This window comes from Notothenia rossii (assembly GCF_949606895.1).
Source record: "Notothenia rossii genome assembly, chromosome: 4".
Lineage (NCBI taxonomy): Eukaryota > Metazoa > Chordata > Actinopteri > Perciformes > Nototheniidae > Notothenia > Notothenia rossii.
The window spans coordinates 73,465,577-73,491,846 of record NC_136902.1 but is presented as its reverse complement, the minus strand read 5'-3'; the positions used below and the strand labels follow the sequence as shown (position 1 = coordinate 73,491,846).

The 26,270-nt window shown below is 41.2% G+C and overlaps 1 protein-coding gene across 9 annotated transcripts in view; it reads right to left on the bottom strand.

The window, feature by feature from the left end:
• Nucleotides 1-26,270, bottom strand: part of lrfn1 (leucine rich repeat and fibronectin type III domain containing 1) — a 134,745-nt gene that overhangs the window by 102,362 nt on the left and 6,113 nt on the right. For 2 of the 9 annotated variants that reach the window (XM_079674682.1, XM_079674683.1), the window contains exon 2: nt 11,281-11,360. The exons of 4 other annotated variants lie outside the window; for them this stretch is intronic. The gene's annotated coding sequence lies outside the window, so the exon portion shown is untranslated. Of the gene's footprint in view, nt 1-2,715; nt 3,459-3,562; nt 3,585-11,280; nt 11,361-17,268; nt 17,416-26,270 lie in introns of those variants that run through there. 3 more of the 9 variants (XM_079674681.1, XM_079674685.1, XM_079674680.1) reach the window with 3 other exon arrangements.

Sequence of the window (26,270 nt, the reverse complement as noted above, 5' to 3'; positions counted from 1 at the left end):
ATTGGTACTTATTTTCTCTTTTCTTTACTCTTTTCGGAATGCATGCAGAGTCCAAAATTCACACATTAACGAGAGGATCCTTTTTTATTCACAGAAATCACTTCTTTTAAGTCTGTCGCTGTTTGCGTCATGATAAGCTTTGTTGGTTATTAATAGAAAGTGCATCACATAACAAGACCATCGACCACTCTCAGTTTCAACAAACTACTTTACCTTAATGCTGTGATCAGACTTTGCATCTTTAAACCAGCACACATGACTACTTCAATACTGTACGTCTGTATATATAGCTTGGAGTGGCTTGTGAACAAATGATCTTGACAGCAAATGTATACATTTTACAGTTGTTTGGTCTGCAAGCATGACTCACTGCAAAAGACTATGCTTTATGCAGAGAACAAAAACAGGTTTATTATGTATGTTACTTCAGATGCAGATCAATAGCTTGAGTGCACTGCTATTCTCTCATTCCCGCAGTGGCTGATAATAACCCTTTACTGGTCCCAATTTCATAATGCTAACACATGACACCGGCACCATGAGCAGCTGCTGTAACACAATGCAACAGAATGGCAAGTCAGAGAGACAACATTAATCTCACCCCATGGTCCGCATAAGCAACCTCGAAAGCAGAAACCCTTGCACACATGGCATTGTCACTTTCTTTTTATACATTACCTGCAGAGGTATGAATTTGTCCGGCAGACAGTTTGCCGCCTGCGATTGCATTGCTAAACATGGAAGCGTTGGCAATAATGCATGATAATGATAATGACCACCCTGCCTGATTTAATTAGGCTTACACATGAGAGCAAGTGCTCTGAGCTTCTGCTCTAACACCCCGCAACACATTGACAAGCCAAAGACGTGATCATTACAACAACACACACAGCTAGCAAAAAACGACATCTAAATACATAAGAGCCCTGCTGCATGCACTGCTAATTCAAATTGCAAATCCAATAAGGCTCAAGGGTTTCAACCCTCCTAAGAAGAACCCTCATTAACCTCTGGTTTTTAGAAGTCTTTCAAGTCTCTTATGTTAAAACCTGTGTGGTGCACAGCTTTAACCAAACGTTATTTATATTTTCTCTATTCACTCAGTCGGTCTAAAACCCAGGATTCAGCATTTACTGAAGCACTTGAGCCCCTCAGCTAGCTGCTTGTACTTTTGTTTGTTTTTTACTGTGAAGGCCATATACTGTGTGACAAAGGATGTTTTTTAACGCTCTTAGACACAAAAGGAGATTATAAGAATGTTGAACAATGCCAAGATCATGTGACAAATTACATTGGTTCAATCTTACTCTGACTTCATTTTACAGCTAGGAAGCACAAATAGTCCTTTGGCTCAATAAGAGTAAAGGAGGCTGTATACAGATGCAGCTTACTCAATGTTTCCCATTAACACTGCAAGCTGCAGTAACACTCACTGCAAACCCTGATGTAGCAACCTGACTGGCCAATGCCTATACATCTTCCCCAGGGGATGTCTTGGGAAGGTATTATGCGGATAAAGCAGAGCTATATGAGGGATTTTCACGTGACTTGAGTGTAAGCACAATGACACCTAACCCCCTCCTCAATCTAATAGATTTACAACCTTGCTACCTCCATGCGGGCATCCTGGACCCTCATTTCTCCCATCTGTTGTTGCCCGTGTCCTCTGAGTGATAAACAGATATTTCAGTGACCTCTCCAGCCTGCGTGCCAAAATTAGAAATGGCAGAGCATAACAAACTTCCTAGAAATGCTGAGTTGAATCAAAGCAGGCTGAGCTTATTGAGTAACTGGTATATGATGAGGGGGGCTAAAAATTCCAAGTACTTTACAAACATAATTGCCAGCACTCACTCATAGCGCCCATGAGATTTTTATCATGCTGCATCAGTGTTTCTGTAACTCTTTATCATCTCTTAACCTGCTCGGCTGATTGTCAGAAACACATCGTGTCGAGGCCTCCACTCAACACCATCAAATAAAGCAATAATCTCTTTATATATTCATATTTATATATATTCATATTTATAACTCAACTCAAAAGGGGACATTACTGAGTTTTGATCTTCCAGCAAGCTCTGTGGCTCCACAGTAAAACTGTCCACTCTCTGCACTCAGTGGAACGGCCCGATGGGGAGGATTTCAGAGCTGCTGCTAATTTATGAAAAGTCTTCTTCTCTGCGTCGTGCTGATGCCGACACGCCCGGTCCATTTCCACATGCACTCCACTCTCTGGGAATTAAAGTCATGTGTCACTGTTTAACCATATGTAATTGCACACTTTGGAGCACAAAACACATATAGAATGACAGGGCTGTTTTGGACCCATCTACCAACAGTAGGCCTGCCCTACAGTATATATACACTTCCACAGAAACTGCTCCAACACGTGAGGAGTCGGACTGACTATCTCAAGTAGCCTGAACACATCTCAGCTATATCATACTATCCATCAGACTAGTTTGAATGGCTGCTCTTAAAATAGAGCAAAGATTTGCACATTATGCAAGAAGAAAGATAGATAGTCTATCTAGATAGATGGATAGATAGATCGGCCTATTATTCTAGGCTATATATAGTTGTTTGCACAATCGATGCACCACATCACAAATGTGGAGCCTGTTCAGCTCTTCAGAGAGGCACACATTTATCCATGCTTGTGTCAGTAGTGCAAAGCCATCGCACATTTCTCACCAAGTCTACTAAGTGACTTACCAAAAGTGGCACTAATAATGCAGAAGCCGAAGGGTTGATCCTATTGCACATGATTTCCGCCGTCCACACACTTGTCTCTCTGGATACATTCACTCTCGGGTGGTAACGGGAGTTCATTTATTCCATATCGACGCGTAAAAACCTTCTCATTAGGCTCTTGAGGGCTTGTGCTGGAAAATCCAACGGACGTGATGAGCGACAAATGTGCCGCTCAAGTATCACCAACAAGAGACAGAGGGGTATTCTCCAGTTACCTGCGTCGCGAAAAACCCCACCTTAAATCCCAGTACGATCCGATTAAGGCGTAAAAGGAATAAATTGTTGATCCGAAATCTCCCCCCAAAAAATCCAAAAGCTCGGGAGAGTCCGAGGCTTGCCTTTCAAAGGGGTTAAGCCGGCAGGACGTGGTCCTATCAAGTCCCCCGCGTACGGGTTTGTAACGCAGGAATACGATTCAATTCCCAATAGATCTCCCTCTTATTATGAATTGCAGCACAGATGGAGTCAGGACAGAAAAACTGCAGTCCAGGGCTCGTTTGGAGGCGATGTGCTGCGCTCCTGAAAAAAAGCCCCTGACGGCTGAAGGTTGGCGTCAAATTGAAGTCCGTGAAAAAATTTGGCGAAGGTCGAAAAGTCTAGTAATTACAGCTATACGGCGCAGTTATCACGCCTGCTTTACTGGCAGCTGTTTGCCATTACTGTATCAATTTGTTGTCATAACTTCCTCCGTCTGAAGCGCAATGAAGGACTCCCACCCATGTACTAATACCCTGTCCCCCCCCCCCCCCCTCTCTTTCTTCTCTAATAGGCTTCTATGCGTACCCATGCGAGCAATTAGTTTTCATACATGACTGTCCGCTCCTTCAACAAAGCGATGCGGTCGATTTCTCCGGGCGGGATGTGGCAGGGAATCTTGCTGTGTCCTGGAGAACAGGCAGCCTTTGAAAATGCGTCTCTACTCCTCATGCAGGCGTCCACCTGCGTAGTAAGAGCCAGATATAAATGCATACATATTGTCACGCCATGATGTCTGGAGCACAGCAGAGCCAAGTGGCCAGTGGACAAATTCTTGGTAAGAGAGGAAAACACCTTTCATGGACAGCGCAGCACTGCAGCAATGTGATGTCATTTGGGCTGCATTTAAAGCTGAGGGCTTCTTTTTCCTGTGGTGAAGATGAGAGTGATATGCTTTCTCATGATGGTGGGATCATATCTAGAGTAGGTGTTTGCGATACTCCGGGCTGGGCTGGCAGCTCATGGTCCACCACAACAAGATACTGCAAAGGTGGGGAGGGAAGTGGAGGTGGGGTGTTGGGTCATTGCTGCACTTTTAAAAAAATCACATCCACAACCCCCCTATCGGTGAGTTTACTGCTTTGTGTTCTGTCTGTAATGAATACTCTATAACCTTCTTTTTTTCTTATCCCTCTCAATCTTGAATGCCCATCATGATAAGCAGCAGCACAAATAGCTTGACCACCCACATGTCTGAGGCATCATTACGTTGCTTCGGGTCAAGCACTCTGGATTGGAAATGGGATATTAAGAGAAAGGGGGGAAAAAGAAAACATCCTCCCACAATGAAAAACAAAACAATACAAGGGATAATCCTCTCAGAGATGCAGAAGAAAGCCAGAGACAGCCCATCCTTTATTATAATGTTCGCATCCGCAATATGCCTCTAAGAAGAGGATAACATGTGTTTTTTGTTGCATATTCATCCCCTAGTGTATTGTCTGATTGCACGGAGGCCGCAGGACATGTGATGGGGAAAAGTAATTCTTGTGTCTTCTCTGACAAATCCTGTCAAATCAGACTGACGTGACTTCAGGGGCCTCATACATATTGCAAAGAAACAGACTTGCATTGCATTGTATGGATGGTGAATATTAGAGAGTGAGGAGAGGAAAGAACAACCTCACATTTAAAGTACAGGTGATTTAAACGTAATGTCTGCTGTGAGCAGAATTCATTCTCTGTAAAAAGTACGTGGTGTTATAAGAAAAGATTAGATACAATAAAAATATCACCCATAACCGGTCCCGAATGTAAGACTATAATAATGTGAGGGGATAAAATATCCATAAATAACAAGGTTACTGCTCATATTAGAGTACCACAGTCGCACTTCATGTCCTAAAAAGGGAAATTATATAATTGTAAATCATAATAGGAGTATTTCGCTTTCTCTCAAATTGCCTTACATACATCCTCCTCTCTTACTGCAGCTGCATTTCACATCATCTTTGTTTCACTGCTGCAACATGAAAGGTGTTACAATAATCTGATGTGCCACCCTTTGTACAAGAGCATCAGCCTGTTGTAATTAAAGGACAGTTCATAATGGGCTGGGCACCTCCTGGGCATTATGAATGGATCGGTAGGATGCGACACATTTTGAGAGACTTTCAAAGCACGCTTCATGGTAAAACCAAGACTTAACAGTAAATCGAGAGGTATTCCCAGCATAGTCAATTTAGGATTGAAACCAGAGGGAGACATTTAAATTAAAATGCTTTTCTCAAACTAGTGTTTTGCCTTTTGAATAGATGACGATCTTCCAAAATGTCATTAGGCGCTTTCACACCAAGTACTTTGCTGTACTTAGTTCCCAGTACTTAGTTCATCAGAACTCTTTTGTTCTGTTGAACTAAAGAGCAGATTGCGTTCACACCGGAATAAATCCCTGAGGATTAGGCAAATTAAGCCGCTGACGTCACTTCTTCTTCTTCTGCTTTGGGTTTACTGGCAGGCCGCAAACAACTTCACGACGTATACTGCCACCCGAAGTCCCCGGCCAGAAGTCCCCGGAGTTGGGGACTGGCTTCAGCTGCTGGGAGTCCCAGCAGCTTCTACTGAAGCCTTCCCAGTAAATCGCCAGAACGCCGACACCTCCTCATCTCCACCGCTCCCATGATTTTTTCTTTGTGTTGCCATAAGTAGTCTCTCTCCGTTGGTGGCTCGCTAGTCCAATGCTAATGCCAATAATGCTAATGCCAGCAAATACAATGGCGGCTTCACAACACTTTTCGGAGTTTTACGGAGCGTGGTTTGCAATCCGCCCAGCCAATCAGAAATGGGAACCTTTTTCTCCCAGGAAAGTACCTGCTCTCTAGCAGGGACTAAACAGGAGGTGAAAAGGTTCTCATGACCTAAATTCTAGTTCCGGATTTTTTGGGTGTGAACGCGACAATTACAAGAACTATCGGAACTATACTGGGAAAAGTACTCCGGTGTGAAAGCGCCTATTGTGCCGCAGAACGTGCTGTAGAGTTTATGTTTCATTAGGTGATTGCTCTGAGCCCGATGTGAATGAGCATGTGTGTTCATGGGGTGGGGGAGTGCATGGGACTCATGCAGCGAATACTGATGTAAATTCAGAAAGAGCCATGAAGGAAGCCAATCTGCTATTTATACCAAGCTGCACTCCATGGGGCGAAGCTCCCTTTCGCAGTAATGCACTGTAAAAGTGATTGATTAGTGTGATATTGAGAGATTGTCCGTCTTAACTGTCTTCACTCACCAACGTGATGAAATTACTGCACACTATTCTTTGAAAGCATAATAGCAGATTAGGTCAGTGTGAGCCATCCTCTCTAATAAGGAAACTTGCCGTTCTCTAAGTGCAAAACATAAGAGGGGCGTCTGTTCTCAGATCCAGTACACACCACCCAGCCGCTAATACCCCTCAGAGGGTGCGTTTAATGACCTGGAACATATTAGATACTGAGGTTGCTCAATTTAAGCTCAGGTGTACATAGCCTTTGTATGTGTCCACCTCAAAATGTCATTTTTGACATAACACAGTTGCCCATAACAAATTGCTCGGATCAATTTCCATTAAGTGCTGTGAAACTCCCTGTTTACTCTCCACGGCTGAGCCCAAAATAACTACAACGTTATGCTCCGTCAGTGTCAGGGAATGGGTCACGCATGTGTGTGCATAGTTTGAATAGAGATTAGAGAAATACAGATACTAAATTATAAATATACAGCAAAGGTCAATATTCATCATATTAAAAGCACAATTTTTAGATTTGGTTGGCTTCAAAATTGTTTAAGTCATGTACCAAGCCAAAAGAAAGTACTCTTATTTCCTAATAGTATCCACAAGATGTTTTGAATGAAAGACAATCAACATCTGTAGTGAGTAAATGAAAACATGCAGATCATTTTGAAAGTATAAATCCTTTTTAAAAAGATGTTGAATAGCTTTGAGATGATCGATGAAGGGAACTGGCATAGTAAGACCAGGTACAGGATATGTAGATACTTTTAGATTGTTGTTGTTTGGTTTGCTAATAAGAATTTAATTGTTTTGATTCTTGTTGTTTTGTGTTGCATTTGTTCAAGGTGTGGATAGTGAAACTGAGGAGGAAAGCTATAATGATTAGGTTCAACATTGAGTTTAATGATTAAATATAAAGTATGACTTCATACTTCATACATACAGCTTTTCTTACTTCTTTTTCAGACACAACATGGTTTTATTGAGTTTTTTTGCAGCATTTGGACGCTGGGTAGTCTCTTTTTAGTTTTGTTTAACACATATTTTTTACATAATCAAATTGCAATATAAATCTAACTAAGCGTCGAAAATAAAAACTTTGTGGAACAGGAACATCACTAGAGTGTATAGTGCGCTCTATATTGGATTTCAGCAGTCTTGTTTATACAGTTGAATCACCTTATGCATTAGTACTCTCTCGCGGTGCAATAGGTCCTCTTAATGTGCTTTAAACTCTCCAGCTTACCATCAACATCGGAAGCACCGTAGACGTGATTTTCACTAAGGGTCTCTAATTGGCTTATCAGCGGTGTTTCCTTAACATGGTGAAATAACAGGCATGTGCAGGAAGCTGCATGTTTCAACTAAGGGCCGTTTGTATGGGGGGGCATAGGTTCATGTGGAGCGCTCAGTCTTTGATGTTGGAAGCAGGTTTGTACTCTGCTTTCTGTAGAATCGAAAGAGAGAGATGAGAGAGAAGGTGGGCAAACACCGTATGTTATATAAAATAAATAAAGATAATACCTTCTGAAGAAGAGAGAAACCAAACCAAGTTGATGCAGACTGAAAAAGGTTGAAGCCTTGTTACCATAATCATTTTGTCATAATCATATATACCCAAAAATCATACACATAGTGTACAAACCTCAGTCTTATATTTGTTTATCATCAAATGTATTTCACGCAAATGCATGTTAGGTAATGCTGTTAATGATTAAAATCATGACGTGTTTGACAAACTACGGGAATCTGGTACATTTCCTGCTCTGCATGAGTGAGGGGTCGCTCTCAATGAACTGCGTTGTTCAATTTACAGTCATGCTTTTATCTCATGTTTCATATGTACTGTATCTCAGCCTTGGTGTGCTCAACACTAAACAAAATATAATGGCACTTATGGCTTAAAGTGGTCTTCAATGTGTCTTTGTAAGAGAAAACATAAAGAGGGCCACCTGGGGAAGTGTGAGGCACAGCTCACTCATTCCTCATTCCCACCAACGGTTTTTCAGGGCCGGTTCGGAGCTAGAGCTTGAAAAGCATCGGGTTTTCCTCTTCACACCGCAGCGGAGCAGCCTCTTAGCTCCGGAATCCGGTTCGTTTCAAGCACCAAAAGATTGTCCGGCCAGAGCAAAAAGACCGTCGAGGCGGGGCAGGGGCAGGGATGGGATCAACTCCTGAACAACAACAAAAATCCCGCGTTTTATCCAGTTTGTACACAACGATGGAGAAACTTAACAAGCAGCAGTGGTCCACTGAAGAGAGCAGCTACCTACTGGGAATCTGGTCTTCTGAAGAGGTACAGAGGAAGCTGGAGCACAATCGGCCATTGTTGTTGTTGTTGTCGGTGTCAGCTATGAGGGGTTTCCGCGCGGTTTGGCTTTATGAAGCAGGCACACAAACGGTTACGTCATGATGCAAACGATGACGCAATGACGCAGCACCAGTCGGACTCTGGGCAGTGTGAAAAGAGCCTGAGCTAAACCGAAGAACCGGTTCTGAACCTGAAAAGCTCTAGCACGGAGCTTGAACTGCAGTTGCGTTGGTGTGAATTAGGTATCACTAGGGATCTTCTGAGTCTCTCTTTATCAAGTTATACAAAGAAACCTGCTGCTCTTTAAGAACAAAAGACAAAGCTTTTAGAGTTAAGACCAACATGTTGTAGCTGCAAAAGCTCTCATCAGTATTACAGGATAACATGAATAGTTAATTATCAGGGACATCTTAAATAGCCACTTCGATGCCAGCATTTAAAAACATTAAAATGATATCACCAAGTTAAATTCTGATCTGACATTTTAATAAAACAGTTAGAGGATAGGTTTTAAAATCAGGTCCCCCATTTATTAATTTAGGACGTTTAAAAAAGGAAAGATCCAAAAGGTCTCCCTCTTCTTTTTTTAATAAAATGTAAATGATCTCCTGCTGGACTGAGAGATACACTCTCAATGACAATGAAAGAAAAGGAAGACATGGCATGACTGGCCTCTTTAAAGAGTCTTTCTTCACATTTTTATTTTGTTGACTGCCTGTCTCCTAATGGAGCTCCTGCACTGAGTGATTCAGTATTTCAAAGAGCACTCTGTTTCACTTTCCACAGAGGCATGAAATCATCCATCACATCTGTTGTTTTACGGTTAATGAATGTCTGCATGCATTCAGTCTTGGAAATGTTCTCTCTTTTTCTTGTATATGGTCAATTAAGATTATAGGCATCTTGAATGTTTTCCTTGTTGGCTGTAAATAATCATGTAACCCTGATGACGGCTGAGAGTGAGGCTTTGTGACATTGAAGCTTTTTCTGTTGCTCTTCAAGAAGAGCTTGGATTTTGATCTTGAGCTCTCTAAGAGCGTCAAGGTTGTGAAAGATGTTTTTCTATCCGGCATTTGAACATGACGACATGTCAGTTCTATCTGATGGTTGACAGAAAGAAACAATGTGGGGAAATAACATAAAAATTGATAATCCACATTTCATTTCGGTTTTATAAATAATCGACATGGTTTTATTTATTATAATCTCAATTTACAGTGACACAAAAGTATTATTAGTTCTTATACACATGCAATTATTGTGCAAACTATTGCGCTGCCTAACAAATGTAAGGTCTCCTTTTAGCTCTTTTGATCCCCGGGAAATATCTCAACTTTAGCTGCTATATGCTCAAAGGCTAGTTGCTAATTTTGTCGGTCTCCTGTTTGGTGCTGAACAGGTAGCACAGTTTATCAAAGCTTGTTTAGCTAAAAACAGCTCCCTGCTGTGGCTGGAAACACAGGTGGTTATACTGGCAAGAGTCTGTAACAAAAGAGATAAAAGACACTAAATAGCTCAAAGCTGAGGGAGACTGCACATCCAGTGAGAATTCCTTGTCGCTTCATAATAACTAGCAACATTTTAAACAACATCAATAATAAGAATTTGATCTATTGGACTTACAAAAATGTTGAATTTCAGTCAGTGCAGGTTTAAAACACTATTTTGATTATCCTTAGACAAAACAAATTGAGTCGTTAAAATTGAAAACTGATTTACTGTACTGTAAAGGCAGGTGTGTGCAGTATATCCGATACTAGCTGCACTTATAAGAACATATATTTTATAAAGGAAAATATTAAAAAGTTTGGTTAAAGATTTCTAAAAACTAATAATGTTGATTCTGTAAATAGAAATTGCACCCTAAGATGTGTAACTGCTGCCTCTGAAATAATCTCTTCAGCCCTGCCGAGTCCAATTTCAAACCCCATATGTCTTTGAGAGCTCGTGTTTGCATTCAACCTGATATCATTCCATTAAAATAAAGCAGAAGGTGGAGAGCAAAATGTGTCTTATATAATATTCACAATAATCGATTTTAACATGATGTCCTAATTTGGGGTTGTATTGATCCAAAGTCTGTGAGGTAAGCAGACAGAAAAATGATAATTGCAATCTCAGGAAGAGAAAAAAGAAATATCTGCAGCAGATTCTTTTAAAAAGGTACCATGGCAACAGGGTACTCAAAAGATGTTTGATGAGAACCGCAGGCAGAGAGACGCTGATTACAAGGGAGACAATTTGTTACTAAAATTGCAAGAGCAACAGAGTCTGATTGCACACATACAATCATTGTGTAGTCTTCCTTATCTGGACCACTGTGCAAAACCACCTTTCTCCCCCACCCAATCACAACCCTTCAGTCAGAGGATGAGTGAGAGCGGTCGTGGCGTCTTGGTGTGGAGATGAAGGGCTAAACAGGGCTAGTTTAGCGGCTAAAGCGTTGGCATAGTGATAAGAGGTCGCTTCAGCTTTGATTGGCAGTGCAGCAGGATGAGCACCAGACATACAGTGGGCGAAGACTTTTTCTTTTACCTGAGAAACTCAATTTCAAATCAGACTAGAGGAAGTGGCAATCAACTCCACACTGCAGCTGTCCATCTTTGCTCCCTATTCTCACTTCCCAATCTCACTCTCCACTGCTCGGCAAACACACCACCATGCTGACAAACATAATCACTCGCAGCTCAGATTCAGAGAGCATCTGTCATCAAGGAAGAAGCTGAAATAAACTTCACATACTCACTCAGTTAACCACCTTTTTGCCCTGAATACACGACTGCTATCAGGTGATGATTGTTCTGGAAAAGTCCCTGTCATCTTTATCTACGAGGGAAAGCACTGAGTTCATTTTCCAAGCAGCAAACTCAAAGAGATTTATTCATGCTATATGGCTTCAATGAATAATTAAATCTGATGTTTTACATGAAAAATAAAAACTTGTCCTGTGTCACAGGAATTTTGACTTTTAATTAAATATCATTAAGGTCAAATCAATAATTTAGACATCTTCATTACATTATATAGGGCATTATCACAACATCAACTGCGGCGATGTTATTGCTGCTAACAAGTGGTCAGCCTCGGTCTCATGCAGAGTAAATTACAATCTGTATTTTTAAAAAAAAGGTTTTTCATATAACTGTGCTAGAGTGAGTGCTTACTAAATACATTAGTTGTGCACTTTATCAATGTGCCATTTCTCATGTAGCTGTTGTAAATGTACAAAGTAGTGTATATCTGAAGTATGGAGATATACACAAAAGTTGTCTCCCCCCTGCAATGAAGGGAATTGAGCGAGGACATTTGACTGGTTGGATCTGGAGGCAGCCTTTGTGTGAGTTCATGTACTGTAGGTGAGCTTCAAGGCTCCATGCCATGTTTTTTTTTGCTGCAGAATAGATGAGTGTTAAGGTTCAGTGGGTGTATGGAATAGAGGCTACCAAGGTCGAGATAAAGGAGGATGCCGCCTAACACGCAGTGGATGGGCGGCAGTGACTAAAGGCCCCATCTGAGCACAGCAGCACCACAGAGCAACCCTGATCTCCTCTTCGCAGGCTGACTCTGACAGAGTTTGTTATCTGTGTAGACAGGCAGGCTAAATCAGGGGTTGAGTAAAGGTTAGAGCTACTGGTCTGTTACTTCGCCCATGAGGGCAGGCAGGTGAATGTCAGGAGCAGCCTGAGTCACAACGAACACTGCAGGGCGGGGGTGAGTCAACCTGAGGGCAGCCGCTGATTTATGCATTATTAGTTGTGTTCAATGGCGCAATGCCATATTAAACAGTTCATCTATGGAAACTGCGTATGTAATCTGCAGAGGTGGCCTCATGCTTTTACTTTTAAGTAGTAGAGGTAAGGTAAGAGAGAAACTGGAAACAAACAAAATCTGAGAATTTCATCTTTCCTACTTCTTCATTGCTATGGGCCTGTCAGTGCTTCCTAGCTAGTAGCTTCCTATACAGTATAACATTGTTTTTGGTTCCTTTTGAAATAATCCATTGATCTTTTGTACGACTGGGAGGCAAATGGGACCAACATAAATCCAAAAAACTGTCTATAATAATGATCTCCTCAACCGTTATTTACCCAAAGCAGGTAAAGGTAACTTTGTGGACCACAACTTCATAAACATTTTTTATCGTATCATCATCAAGCTTTCCGGTAAATTTCAATCTTACAACTTTCTACCCCCTTTATTTTTGCATTGCTGGTTAATCTTTTGTCTCCTGCTTTCCCATAATGCTTAGAAAAGAAAATCTGTTGAGTCCTATTAAAAATGAATAGGGGCACTTGGTGTTCAGACCACCCGCCTTCAATGAATCCATGGTGTAAAATGTTACTTTGCTGTGCAGATTTTTTTGCTGACTGCTCTGGATAAGTCATGAACACAGCCGTAAAAAAAATCAACAAGCATTTGCTAATATAGTATTCTAACAATATTGTCTTCTATGGCACACTACTTGCCTTTAGGCCCCGTACTCATTTCTCCTTCTGTGTTTTCTTGTTAGGTCTCAGTAGAGAAATAAAATTGTAAATACACAATGTCTTGTTTCCAACTGGCACTTAGAGTAGATCTGGGACTTGGCTATAATTGAGACTATGCAGTATTCCATTAGTTCAGCTGTCCAACAGGGAGGCAGCCTGTTCAGGCTTCTCTGTGTACTGTATCTGCCACAACAAAAAGCCCTAAACCCAGGAAACCTTGTTTAATAGTATTTGTTTCATTCTTCTTTCTCACAGGGCATGCTTTTGTTGGGGATGTTACAACTGATGCAAAATGTAAGTTAGAGAGCAGCTGTTCAGGCACTGTACTTGTCTTTTTATATTGGAAAAGCAAATGTGGTGTTCACAGGCTGACTGTGATGACTCTCTGCTCAGCATTGACAGAGTTTATCCATAACTCCCTCAGTTGGACAAAAGTGCTTCAGGTTAAACAGCTGTTGTTGCTCTTTCCACACAAGAGTTGAGTGTGTACACAGGAAGAGAGAGAGGTGGAGTCGAGCCTTGGGCACCTGCAGCTCTGCAACTTCAATTGATAACAATAAGTATGCTCAGTGTTTTGGCCCACAGCCCCTTTTGTCTCTCTTTCCTGCCACTGTCATTTCTACCAGACTTGATAGAGGCTGTGTGTTGTGATACCCCATTAATTTCCCCTGGGGCTGATCATTCAATATTCAATAGCTACTGTTATGCAGCACCAACTGTGGATCAAGCCACTGAGACTGCTCTCCCTGACCAATATCATCAGAGCTCAAAACAATCTCTGCAAGGGGCTCACAAGATCAGATTGAGACTAATAAATCTTATTTCTCCTCGAATTGTCAGTCTGGCTAAAGAATGGTGTTACATATAAAATGTTTGGTCTACATTAATATACATGGAGGAAAAGGTGTAAAGTGGCTGCATTATTGAGTAACAGACAGGCGGTGACAGATTTTAATGGGCTGATCTTTCTCAGTGCATATGTTTAGCAATGAGACATCTTTATGATGTACTAAATGTTCTTTCAAAACGCTCCTTATGCCACATGAAACACAGGCAGACATTTTGTTCTCCACCTCTGAAGACAAGCCCATATTTTTGTGAAGTGTTATGAGTGTTAAAATAGTCAAAGGAAGACTGTGCCTGGTTGCTCCTATTACCACTTTTTTTAAAGAAAAGGATGCCGAGTTTAGGGTACTCCTGAAAGATTAATGTCTTATTGGGCTATCTCCAGAAGAAATAGGAACAAAACTCTGCTGCTCTGTAAAAGAGTGTGAATAGAGGTAAGGGCTCATACTTGTTAGTGCTTTTACAGTAGTACACATTCACTGGTTGAGGTGTAAGCAGTGGTCAAGATCAATCGGTGTTTAATATTCTTCTCGTTTAACTGCATAGCGACTCTTTTGAGCAATTAACTCTGGCACTGACGGCTGAGACGGTGTGAAATCTCTGTAAACACCATGACAGTGTAACTGCTGTACATGTCCAGAAATGCACTGAAAGATGAAAAGAAAGAGGCTAATTGTGATTTGATAGCCTTAGCAAATTACTTCTTAAAAGGCGGAAGGGCTACGTGCCAGAAATAATCCTTTCTCTGAGATATCAGGTCTACATACACTGCACACAATGGTCTTGCCTTATTTGTTTTGAGGAAAATGTAATAGCTATGTGACATGTTTATTCCACTCAAAGAAGCCTTGTCTTCTGTCGCTCAAAGGTCATGGATGTTCAGGAGTATGTTGGGTGTACAAAAAAAGCACAATTTCATAAACATGATCATAATCTGCCGACGTGAAATTGTAGGGAATACTAATGTCTGACAGCGACGCGAGACTATCCTATGAAGAAAAATTACAGCATGTAATTTGTTGCAATCCTTATCGATGGAGACTGTCTGCACAGTTGTATTTGCTATAAAAACATGAGAAATGATTGCTGAAAATAAAGTATTTCTTTCTCTTTTTAGGTTGCTCTTTATAATGACACTGTGACAACAAAATTAAGGCTTACTTGCCCTCAGTAATATACGTTTTGTTAGTGTTGTGCAGCTCTGACTTGTCTGTGGTTGCGCTGTCAGTTTTCTTTACACATAAATGTTATCATCCAAATAATTTTTCCATGGATAACGCAATGGATATGTGTTGTGAGATGGTGTGAAAAATGTCAGCCTGCACTTTTCATGCGAACACGAGTGCCACACCATGAATGCCTTCTAGGAGATCCTCCATATACAGGACTGTCTCAGAAAATTAGAATATTGTGATAAAGTTCTTTATTTTCTGTAATGCAATTAAAAAAACAAAAATGTCATACATTCTGGATTCATTACAAATCAACTGAAATATTGCAAGCCTTTTATTATTTTAATATTGCTGATTATGGCATACAGCTTAAGAAAACTCAAAAATCCTATCTCAAAAAATTAGAATAGTTCCTCAGACCAAGTAAAAAAAAAAGATTTATAACAGCAAAACACAATCAAACATTTGAAAATGTCCATTAATGCACTCAGTACTTGGTTGGGAATCCTTTTGCACGGATTACTGCATCAATGCGGCGTGGCATGGAGGCAATCAGCCTGTGGCATTGCTGATGTGTTATGGATGCCCAGGATGCTTCAATAGCGGCCTTTAGCTCATTAGCATTGTTGGGTCTGGTGTCTTTCAGCTTCTTCTTCACAATACCCCACATATTCTCTATGGGGTTCAGGTCAGGGGAATTTGCAGGCCAATCGAGGACAGTAATGCCATGGTCAGTACACCAGTTACTGGTGGTTTTGGCACTGTGGGCAGGTGCCAGATCATGCTGGAAAATGAATTCCTCATCTCCATAGAGCTTTTCAGCAGACGGAAGCATGTAGTGCTCTAAAATCTCTTGGTACACAGCTGCATTTACTCTGGGCTTGATGAAACACAGTGGACCAACACCAGCAGCTGACATGGCTCCCCAAACCATCGCTGACTGTGGGAACTTCACACTGGATTTCAAGCAACTTGGATTTTGCTCCTCTCCAGCCTTTCTCCAGACTCTGGCGCCTTGACTTCCAAATGAAATACAAAACTTGCTTTCGTCTGAAAAGAGGACTTTGGACCACTGTGCAACTGTCCAGTGCTTATTTTCCTTAGCCCAAGTCAGACGCCTCTTCCGTTGTCTTGAGTTCAGAAGTGGCTTGACCATGGGAATACGGCTATTGTAGCCCATTTCCCGGACACGTCTGTGAACAGTGACTTTTGATACCTGGACTCCAGCTTCAGTCCACTGTCTTTGAAGCTCCCCCAAATTCTGGAAGCGACTCTTCTTCACAATGCTGTTAAGGATGCGGTCATCTCTCTTGGTTGTGCAGCGTTTCCTGCCACATTTCCCCCTTCCAACAGACTTTTTGTGGATGTGCTTTGAAACTGCACTCTGTGAACAGCTTGCTCTTTGAGAAATTTATTTTTGTGTCTTACCCTCCTGATGGAGGGTGTCAATGACGGTCCTCTGGACAGCAGTCAGATCAGCAGTCTTCCCCATACTTGTGATTTAGTTTACTGAACCAAGCTGAGTGTTTTTCAAGGCTCAGGAAACCCTTGCAGGTGTTTCGAGTTAATTAGACGATTCAAGTGATTCGTTGAACACCCTACTAGTATACTTTTTCATGATATTCTAATATTTAGAGATAGGATATTTGAGTTTTCTTAAGCTGTATGCCATAATCAGCAATATTAAAATAATAAAAGGCTTGCAATATTTCAGTTGATTTGTAATGAATCCAGAATGTATGACATTTTTGTTTTTTTAATTGCATTACAGAAAATAAAGAACTTTATCACAATATTCTAATTTTCTGAGACAGTCCTGTATGAAGTTAACTTGTTAACCTAGGTTCAGGAGCAGGGCCACACCTAGACCCTGTCTCTTATCACAGCCACCCCTATTTATACCCGGCCAAACTTCCGGCCACTGCCTGTCTCCATTCTCTCAACGACAGACAGGCAGACCGTGATTCACGCCGCGTGTCGTCACGATTCAAACAAACTTTAAACACTACTACTAAAACGATTTAAAATCATCACGGATTCTGAACTGTTGACCAACTCGCCGGAGTCAGACGAAGATCTCTTCAACATCGGCTATCCACGGCACAGCAGTCGGATCACAGCCAAGCATCTGAACGGAGCCGCTTGCGCTCGTCAATCAGTGTCCCACACACCAGCCGTCACTTCCACTCAAGCTCTCCAACAAAATACCTCCCAACTCCAGATAGTTACCAGGCTTCGTCTCCTCCGCCAGCGAGGGCAAACAATCGGGGCCACAACAGGCACAGCCAGCTCCAATCTCCCCACCACCGGCAGCCTGCCTCATCCACAGCCCCCGGCCACTCACCGCGGCGCACTCGACACGCCTCTCGGACGAATCTGCAAACGGAGCTCGAACTCACTTCCGTCGAAACGACAACAAGGCAAGACTGTTCAACTCCTACAAGCCTACAGCAGCACAACGGTAACTGAAGTTACCTACTGTAACTCCAGCTTCTATGAGTATAGGCATAACCCTCTAAGGCAGGGGTCGGCAACCCGCGGCCCTCGAGCCGCATGCGGCCCTTTAAGCCCACTTCTCTGGCTCACTTGAGCTTAGACAAAAATAAGAAGGAAATAAAATAAAAGTATTTGTAGGACTATTTTTATATTTTGTTGCATGGTTGAAAATGTTTTGTATCTTGTATTTTGAGGTGATACTGTGACACATAAATAAAAAACAAAACGGTTTTAATTAGGTCAACTAAAATATGCGTCACATCCTGCTACGGTCCCGCGCGAGCGCCTTTTTCTTGGAGGCGAATAACCTGACCCCCGGCTCGATGAGCGAACTATGGATAAATCAAAGAAAAGTGTCGGAGGAACACAGGATTTAATTCTGCGTGGACAGAGTTCTATGCTTTCACAGCAAACGATGCTGGTTTACCGGTATGTTTGATATGTAGAGAGAAGTTGTCAACGGTGCTGCAGCCTTTACGTATCGAGGAACAACACGGGAGAGGAAGACAGCTGACAATCTTCAGTCATAATTCAATGGGGTATGTCATTTATTTCAGAAAACACTTTTTGTTATATACCATGGAATGCTCTTAATGTCCCGATAGCAATGAATATATTAAATGCTTTGACAATAAATACATACAAAAATGTATCTCTGGAAGCCCTAGCGCTGTAAAAAGCACGACCAATCATTTTAGCCGGCCCGGCTAAAATAACTGGATGGCCTACCTGCCTGTCAGCCTTCCATCTGTGCACAAACTTATCTCGTGGCCTCATTGGTCATGCGCGTTCGTGTGTGTTGGAGGAGGGGCTCTGTAAGAAAGTCTGAAGGAAGAGGCATATTTTTTCCGGTTGTGTATTTTCAAATTCGAGCGCACTCCAGCTGGTTTCTCCATTCTTACCTACTCTACCTTTAACTCTTTTTAGGGTGCAGCTTTATGTTTTATTTATTTCAAAGTGGGCCCATTTTAATTATATATTTGTTTCCTTCAAATGTGCAGAGGACTCCCCAAGTGCTGTGTTTAATTTATTTTAAAGTAGGTCTCTGTATTATTTTTTAATTCTCTTTATAGGAGTTCTTTGTTTCTTATTAGAGGTTAACAGTTTTATATAATGTAATAAATAGCCTAATAAATGCAAAAAAACTGTAGTTTTTGTCTGATATAACAATAAATACAACTTTATAAGCTATCAAGCTATGAAATATGTTTTGCGGCTCCCGCCAAAAAAAATTTGGGGGAAAAAGGAGCAAAATGGCTCTTTTGGTCAAAAAGGTTGCAGACCCCTGCTCTAAGGCTATTGGGTAATTCCCTGCGCACTCGCGCGGCACTGAAAACACTTGTAGTCCACGCCCACCTGCGAGGTGGGCCCCACCTTCGGACTCACTTCCGGTATAAATAAGAAGGAGACCCGACAATCTGCTCCCACACAGACAGCTTTTCTTCAGCTATTTGTGGAGCCAGAACTTAGAGGGCTACGCCTCTAAGTACGCCTAAACTGGAGTTACAGTAGGTAACTTCAGTTCTATTTCGTATAGGCTTCGCCCTCTAAGGCTATCACTATTGGGTTAAGGGCGAAGCATAATGTAGTCTGCGCCCCACTGGGTCCGCCCGGTGCCAGAAGCACAGACACACCTACTCAAATAAAAACCCATGCCTATTGCGCCATGCGAATGGCGCATCACAGTCCCTGGAATATAACACAACATAAATATTCTCCATGAAGGGACGAAGGCATGGGAACAATACAACCCTGCCGCTGTGAAAAAGTAGAGTTGAAGGTCATACCATACTGGTGGGAAAAACGTTTAACAGCACCCTGGGCCACGCCTGATGTGCGAACGCGTCTACCCCCAGAGGGGGGTGATCCTGCGCTCTGCGAGCCCCTTTGTTCAATTTGCCGGGAATATACATTGCTCTGATGGAGAGCAACGTGTGCGCAGATCGTACTCCTCCCTTTCCAAAACGGAGAGCAGCTCCAGCATATTTACCTCTGACGCACGGGGTCGATGCGCAGGCGAATTAACCACCTGTGGAGGAGACCCAGGGGAATCACCACGTGACCAGCTGACATCAGCTGTCACCACGCTGCGGGTGTGACATGCCGGAGGAGAGCTGTCAGTGTCTCCACTCTCTGCCGCGAGAGCCGCGCTCTCATGCTGGATGAGTTTAATCGCACTCCCAGATGAATGATTGTCTGAGAGGGAAGAGGACAGCTCTTCTTCCAATTTATGAAACCCAGGCTTGACGGATGCGATACGAGATGTACCGTCTGTGAAGCGACTTCCTCCCTGGAGCGAGCCAGCAATAGCAGGTCGTCCAGATAACCACACTCTTATCCCTCCTCTGTGTAGTGGCTTCAGAGCCTTCTCTACACACTTTGGAAAAATGCGAGGAGCAAGGGAATATCCGAACGGCAGACGATTGTCTGGTCTGATATTCCCTGAAATGAGAAACGCAGGAATTTCCTGTGTTTCGGGATGATGGGTACCTGAAAGTATGCATCCTTCAGGTCTATGGAAATGAACCAGTCGTCCTGGTAAACACATTCCAGCACCTGTTTGATCGTCAGCATGTGGAATACTGACAGATCGAGGATGGGTCTCATTCCCCCGGTCTTTTTCGGGATTAGAAAAATAACGGGAGTAAAAACCCCCTGATATTCCTCCCTCTGAGGAACCCTGGAAATAGTATTTTTTAACAGGAGTTCCTGCAACTCTGAATGGAGCGCAATACAGGATGACAGGAGAGGGGGGGAAGAGGCGAACTGCAGGGTGTACCCTCTGCTGATCAGCCTGCTCATCCATCTGTCCATCAGACACACCCGCTGCCACTCTGAGAAATACTCTGAGAGCGGGCATACATGTTCGTGATCTGCTGTGGTCGTCATGGTGACGAGCCACGCCAGAGCCCTCGCCACCGCTGCCCGTGAGGCAACCCAAGGTGGGCCTGGACCGAAAGGGCTGCGAAGGAGCCTCCACACGCTGCGTTGCACTCCGGCTCTCATCATGCGGTGCGTACACGCTCAGGGGATGAATGGAGGTGTGTGCAGTGCTGTCCACACAAGGCGTTATAACTGAACTTAGTAGTAATTATTGTCCTACATTTTAATTTGTTTTACAAAGAGGTTTCACATCTGCCTGGTCCTAGCGGCCCACAGGCGGCATATATCCAGGAGCCAGAACCTCCAGCTGTGCCTGCCACCAGGTCAAGATAGACTGTGGCTCAAGGGTCTTCACCAGAGCCATCACCACCAAGGACCAGAGGACCAGCATCACTATAGCTGCCTCCACCTCCAACTATGCCTGCCACCAGGTCAAGATACACCTCGGCACAAAGGCCTCCACCACAGCCACCAGCATCAACTCAGCAAGCAAGGAGGACTCTTAGAACAGGGGTTCCCAAAGTGGGGGTCGCGAGATGATTACAAAATAAAAATGGAAAATTTTAAAAAAGAAAATTATAAAAAAGAATTGATTAAATGTTTTTATGTTTTTTACGTTTGCATAGACATTTTTTTCTTTGACAATCCACTAGCGCAGTGTTTCTCAAACTTTTTCATACCAGTGCGGAAAACTGAAATTAGGGGGTCGCCAGTCTCTGGCACTGTTATTTTGGGGGTCGTGGGCTGAAAAGTTTGGAACCCCTGTCTTAGAAAACACACGTACTCCCCACACAGCCACCACCATCAACCCGGCCAGCAAGGAGGTCTCGTAGAGCACACGTACCTCCAACACAGCCACTAGCAGCCCTGCACCATCACCCCCACCTGCACATCAGCCAGCCTCACTGTCTTTGAAGGTGGACAAAGACCCTGCCACTGCTCCCCTGTCTTTACATTTATAATGATAGTTGGTTGAAAAACTTCTGATATTATCAATAGTTGGTTGAAAAAAACATATTTATAATAAATTGTTGGTTGAAAAAGAGTTCTAATGCTGAATTGTTATTTGTACACATCACACAACCTTGGCATGTCATATGAAGTCGTTCAGTCCTGATTTATCTCAGTCCCTGCTGTGTGAAAGTAGATTGATAAACAACAATTTTACTCAAAATTCGAATTTAACATTTTTCATTTTAGACATGAATTACAAATGTATATACAGTGTAAGTCATATATTACACTACTTTTGTGAACCTAAGACTTTGGTAAACCAAATCTAAAACACCAGAACAATGGATGACATGAGGAGGGGGTAAGTTGAGCCAGTGGGTAAGTTGAACCACCCCCTGTAACCAGGCAACGCCTTATAGTTGTAATCAAGTGACCAGAAATTATGCAAGCTCCACCCATTTCTCATTGCCTGTGAAAGAGAGATACTCATTGTGGTGTGGTAAGTAAGCATTTTTACAAAAAAACGTTTTTTGCTTGTCAAAGTAAATGTTCTAGATGTCAGCTATATCGGCTGTCATGTCAAAAAAAAGGTATCCAGGTTTAAACACATATTGTATATGTTGATGTGTTAACAGCGTATTAAACCATGTGAATCATTAAGCTAAAGATTACTCTGAATTGTAATGCTAGGCTATTTTTTCTAAAATGGTGGCTATGGGGTAAAGTTAACCATGGGCCTTGCCTTGGGGTAAGTTGAGCTAGTTTTTCAATGGAGAAATTAATGAAAGTAGGCCAAGTTGATAATAAGAGCTCATTGTAGGCTACATTTAAAGTTGAATTTACCCTGTGTTTGATTGGTAAGATGTATGAAATTGTATCACCATTTGTATGATTACTTTTCCTTTTAACATTTAAAAAAAAAATCAATCAATTCAATCAAAATGTATATGAAAGATATTTGAAAAACTAAGCTTGTATTTGGTTTGTTATTTATTGTTTATAGTTACCTTTAAGATGTGTTGTAGGTATGCCCAGGTTTGAACAGGTATTCCCAGGTTTGAACAGTGTCAATTTACCCCCTGACCTGGATCAACTTACCCCTAAACTGGGGCAAGTTGAGCCACAAGACTTTTTTTTTTAAGAAGTAATATTTTCACTGCCCTTGATCAAATATTAATTATTATCATTGACATTGATAGGAGACATCCTGAATTATAGGTGTGTGTTTTCATTTTTACTATGTGTCATTTCTCCTTGCTTAGAGGACAGCATAACTAAAAAATGGCTCAACTTACCCCACTCTCCCCTAAGTCTGTGTTTTCACAAGAGAAATCGGATGTCAAATGTTCAGCTTTAGAGCTAATTATCTCATCACACAGTGCTCCAAGGTGAGTGACTTTATACCAAGAACAGAGACTGTCCTGAACATTTTGACATGTAATACACGGGGCGCCATGTATAACAAGTACATTTAAAAGGTGATTTAAGGAGATATCTAAAAAGGACTCAAGAGGGTTATTGCTGTTATCAATGAATATTACAACATTTAATGTAGCCTTACTGTGTGAAGCCTAACCTAAATACGGTGCTTTTCTACAGATAACCTTACCACTGCACTGGTAAGGTAAAACTAGGCCGATTAATAAGATGGGAAGTGCCTTGTAACTTTGACCCGCTTGAATGAATACACCAAAAATATGAAGAAAGAGTTATCTCTGGGGCTGCCAGCTGGGACCCGGAAGTGTTGTAGCCTAGCCCTAGCCTACTTCAACATCAATGCATACGAATGTGCTCGAAAAAGGCTGTATTGAACAAATAAACTAACCCAAACTAACTGTATCCATAACATGAACATGTACTCTAACATGATGGTGATAAAGAATGCACTTAACGTACCGCTGTTCATTAAAGTAATACAAAAACGGCACATTAAAAAAACCATCATGCTCTTACTTTGAAACTTTGAAATCCGGAAATGTCATCATCAGCGGGCCATCACGTGGTTTCCGAAAATAACCGAGTAACACGAGCAGATTTCGGTCGAGACCGGCGGAAAGTTTGTCTCAAAACTCTGTGTGTGTAAAAGACTATCCACAAGCAGAGATTTGAGATCCACAAGCGCATTTTTGGTTGACAAATACAAAATTGATTCACAAATGCCTGATCGAAAGTTGTCAATGTTAAAGAGATATTCACAAATTCCTTTTGTTTATTTGTAAATTAATTATTGTATTCACAGATCTTTTTTTATTTGTGAAACTATTTTTGCATATTTGCATATCCGTTTTACATTTGCAAATTTATTTGTGAGTTTGAAAATCTTTTAAATGTATTTGTTGAAGGCGTTTTACATTTACAAATCACATATTTACACAAATTATTTTTATGTTCACACAAATATTTATGAGACAAATCTAAGCCCATATCCCCTTTAAGTAATTCAGTTATATGAGCTATCAAGCAATTAGTGATGGAACACAAATCATTTAGCGCTGCAAAAGTAAAAATGTTTCTTTGTTAATGAGTGATAAGGACCAGTTGTTTGAGAGCAGCCAGGACATTGGAAAAGCAGGTAGGGTACAAATTGTCTTTGTTCGATAAAAGTACTCATTATTCCAAAAAGTCCTCCAACTCATACAACCAAATGGGCCGATTGTTCAGGCCCTTATTACGACCAAATATGTTGTTTGTTCAAGCGCTTAATACGTCCTATAATTATGTTTTAACGTTTTCGCCCTGTAGTGCTCCCGTTGAATGCCAACCCTCTCTGTAATATCCTAAATTGTATGATAGTTTGGCCATTTAAACGCTTTTTGATTAGATTTCTAGCGAGAAGTGTAGATTGTACTTTTAGAATCCACGTTCAGTCGATATGTAGGATCTATAGATTGATAGATATTATGAAGATGATTTGAGGTATGCGGCAGCTTCCATGTAAAGTTACGGGTTGAAAACAGTATTTCCTGTCTCAACGTTTTCAGAATAAAACCAATGATCAAATGATTTAACAGTGATATCGGCAGTACTCATCAACTAAAAAACATCAGTTTATCCTTGTTAATTATACGACATTTATTGGTTTAAATTGTGTACAATGCTTTTGTGTTTTTCACATAGGTTTTTCTCTTTCGATTGTGAGAGACACCTTTCTTTTTTCAGAGGTTTTGATATGCTAAAACATCAATTGTTTTAGCCGCAATGCATGTCGGGATATGGTGTTTATGCGATATGAAATTGGAAAAACATTTTTTTTAAATAAAATAATACTTTATTCCGAGTGTTCTTGCTTTTCTCTTTGGAAGTCATCACATAACGGCATTCTAATACACGGTTCGGCTGCATTAAATATTACATATCTGCCGTAGATATTTATTTATAGAGCCCTGATCAGTAGACCTTTTGACAGACTGTAAGAAATTCCGCCAAAACTGAATATGTGACGTGGATCATAAATATATTAGCAATTAAACAACATCTTCCATTTATTTTCACACAATACGTCTCCTTGTAGTATCAACACTAATTCAGCTGACTTTTATATTTGATCCAATTGGTAGATAGGTTATATTTACTCCATAACGGTGCACAGCTGATAGAAAGGGATTTTTTTGTTTTTAAAGATATTATTTACTGAACTACCTTTCCAACTCCTCAAACAGTTGACTGTTACAGGTCTATACAGGTTCATGGTACAATGCATAAGCTTCAAATTGAGAGACTGAAACTGTATTTTCCTTTACCGTTCTGTTTTAATTTCACAATAAAGTCATATTATGTTTGATATTATTATGTTTTATTAACTACACTACTGGTTTTTTAACCCGCACTGCCTAGTGGTTAAAGGATGTTATTGCATTTTGTTGTTGAATGTGTTTTATTTGATGAAAACATTTAAATATTAAGAGTAGCCTACATACAAAATTGGGGGAAAGTAGAAGACATGATAGAACTTAATAGAAAATATCAAGAAGATACTGTAGTGATTTCTACAATAAAACAGTTTAGTGCAGGACATCCAAAGATATTAACAGGAGGATGTGCAAAACAGACAAACTATGGCTTTATTCAAACATTAAAGAATACTTTAAGTTAAGGTCTTCTTTTGAATAAGAAAAAAACGTTGGGGCTATCCACAGATAAATATGAAGTCTGACAAAGTACTTAACGTCCAATATATTGCATAGTTTATTTTGGCACTTGACAATCACCTTCCCTGAATTTGACTCAGGTGTAACTAAAGTCTGATTTAAGGGTTGTTTATATTTCACATCAGTAATCAGAATCTGCAAAGTAACTCAAATAAATGTAGTGGAGTAAAAATACTAGGTTAACCTCTGAATTGTAGTGGAGTAGAACAAAGTAGTATGCTGCTGTAACAAAAACATTTCCCAACTTGGGATCAATAAAGTATATCTCATCTTATCTTATCTTGAGATGATCGATGGCTACTGCCATATTTGCAAAATGTGCCTCTGAACCTTGACAAGTGCATGTTTCAGGCTTATCAATGAACAACAGGAGGGGTCACAGACATAAGATCAGCTGATAAATAAAGCTCTTCTGACCTTAGGTGTCATGATGTGGGTATATGAATTCACCCATTTATTAATTATATGTTTTAAAAACACCACTGTGTTTCGTATCCCCTAAACCTCCAGGGTGTACATAGTTTAATACTGGCAACTTCTAATTGTGGGAAATACGAAAACGTCTTATAAAGAGACGTGCCATAGAACATGTTGCGAAACACACAATAGCCAGCATGTGTAGTTCTGGGGAGGGCGGGGGCTGGACCCGGGGGCTGGAGTAGGGCTGGGCGATTTTTTCGGTTTTAACGATTAATTTGCATTTTTACTTTCCTTCGGTTTGTGAAATGGCTGAACCAAATAATCGCGATT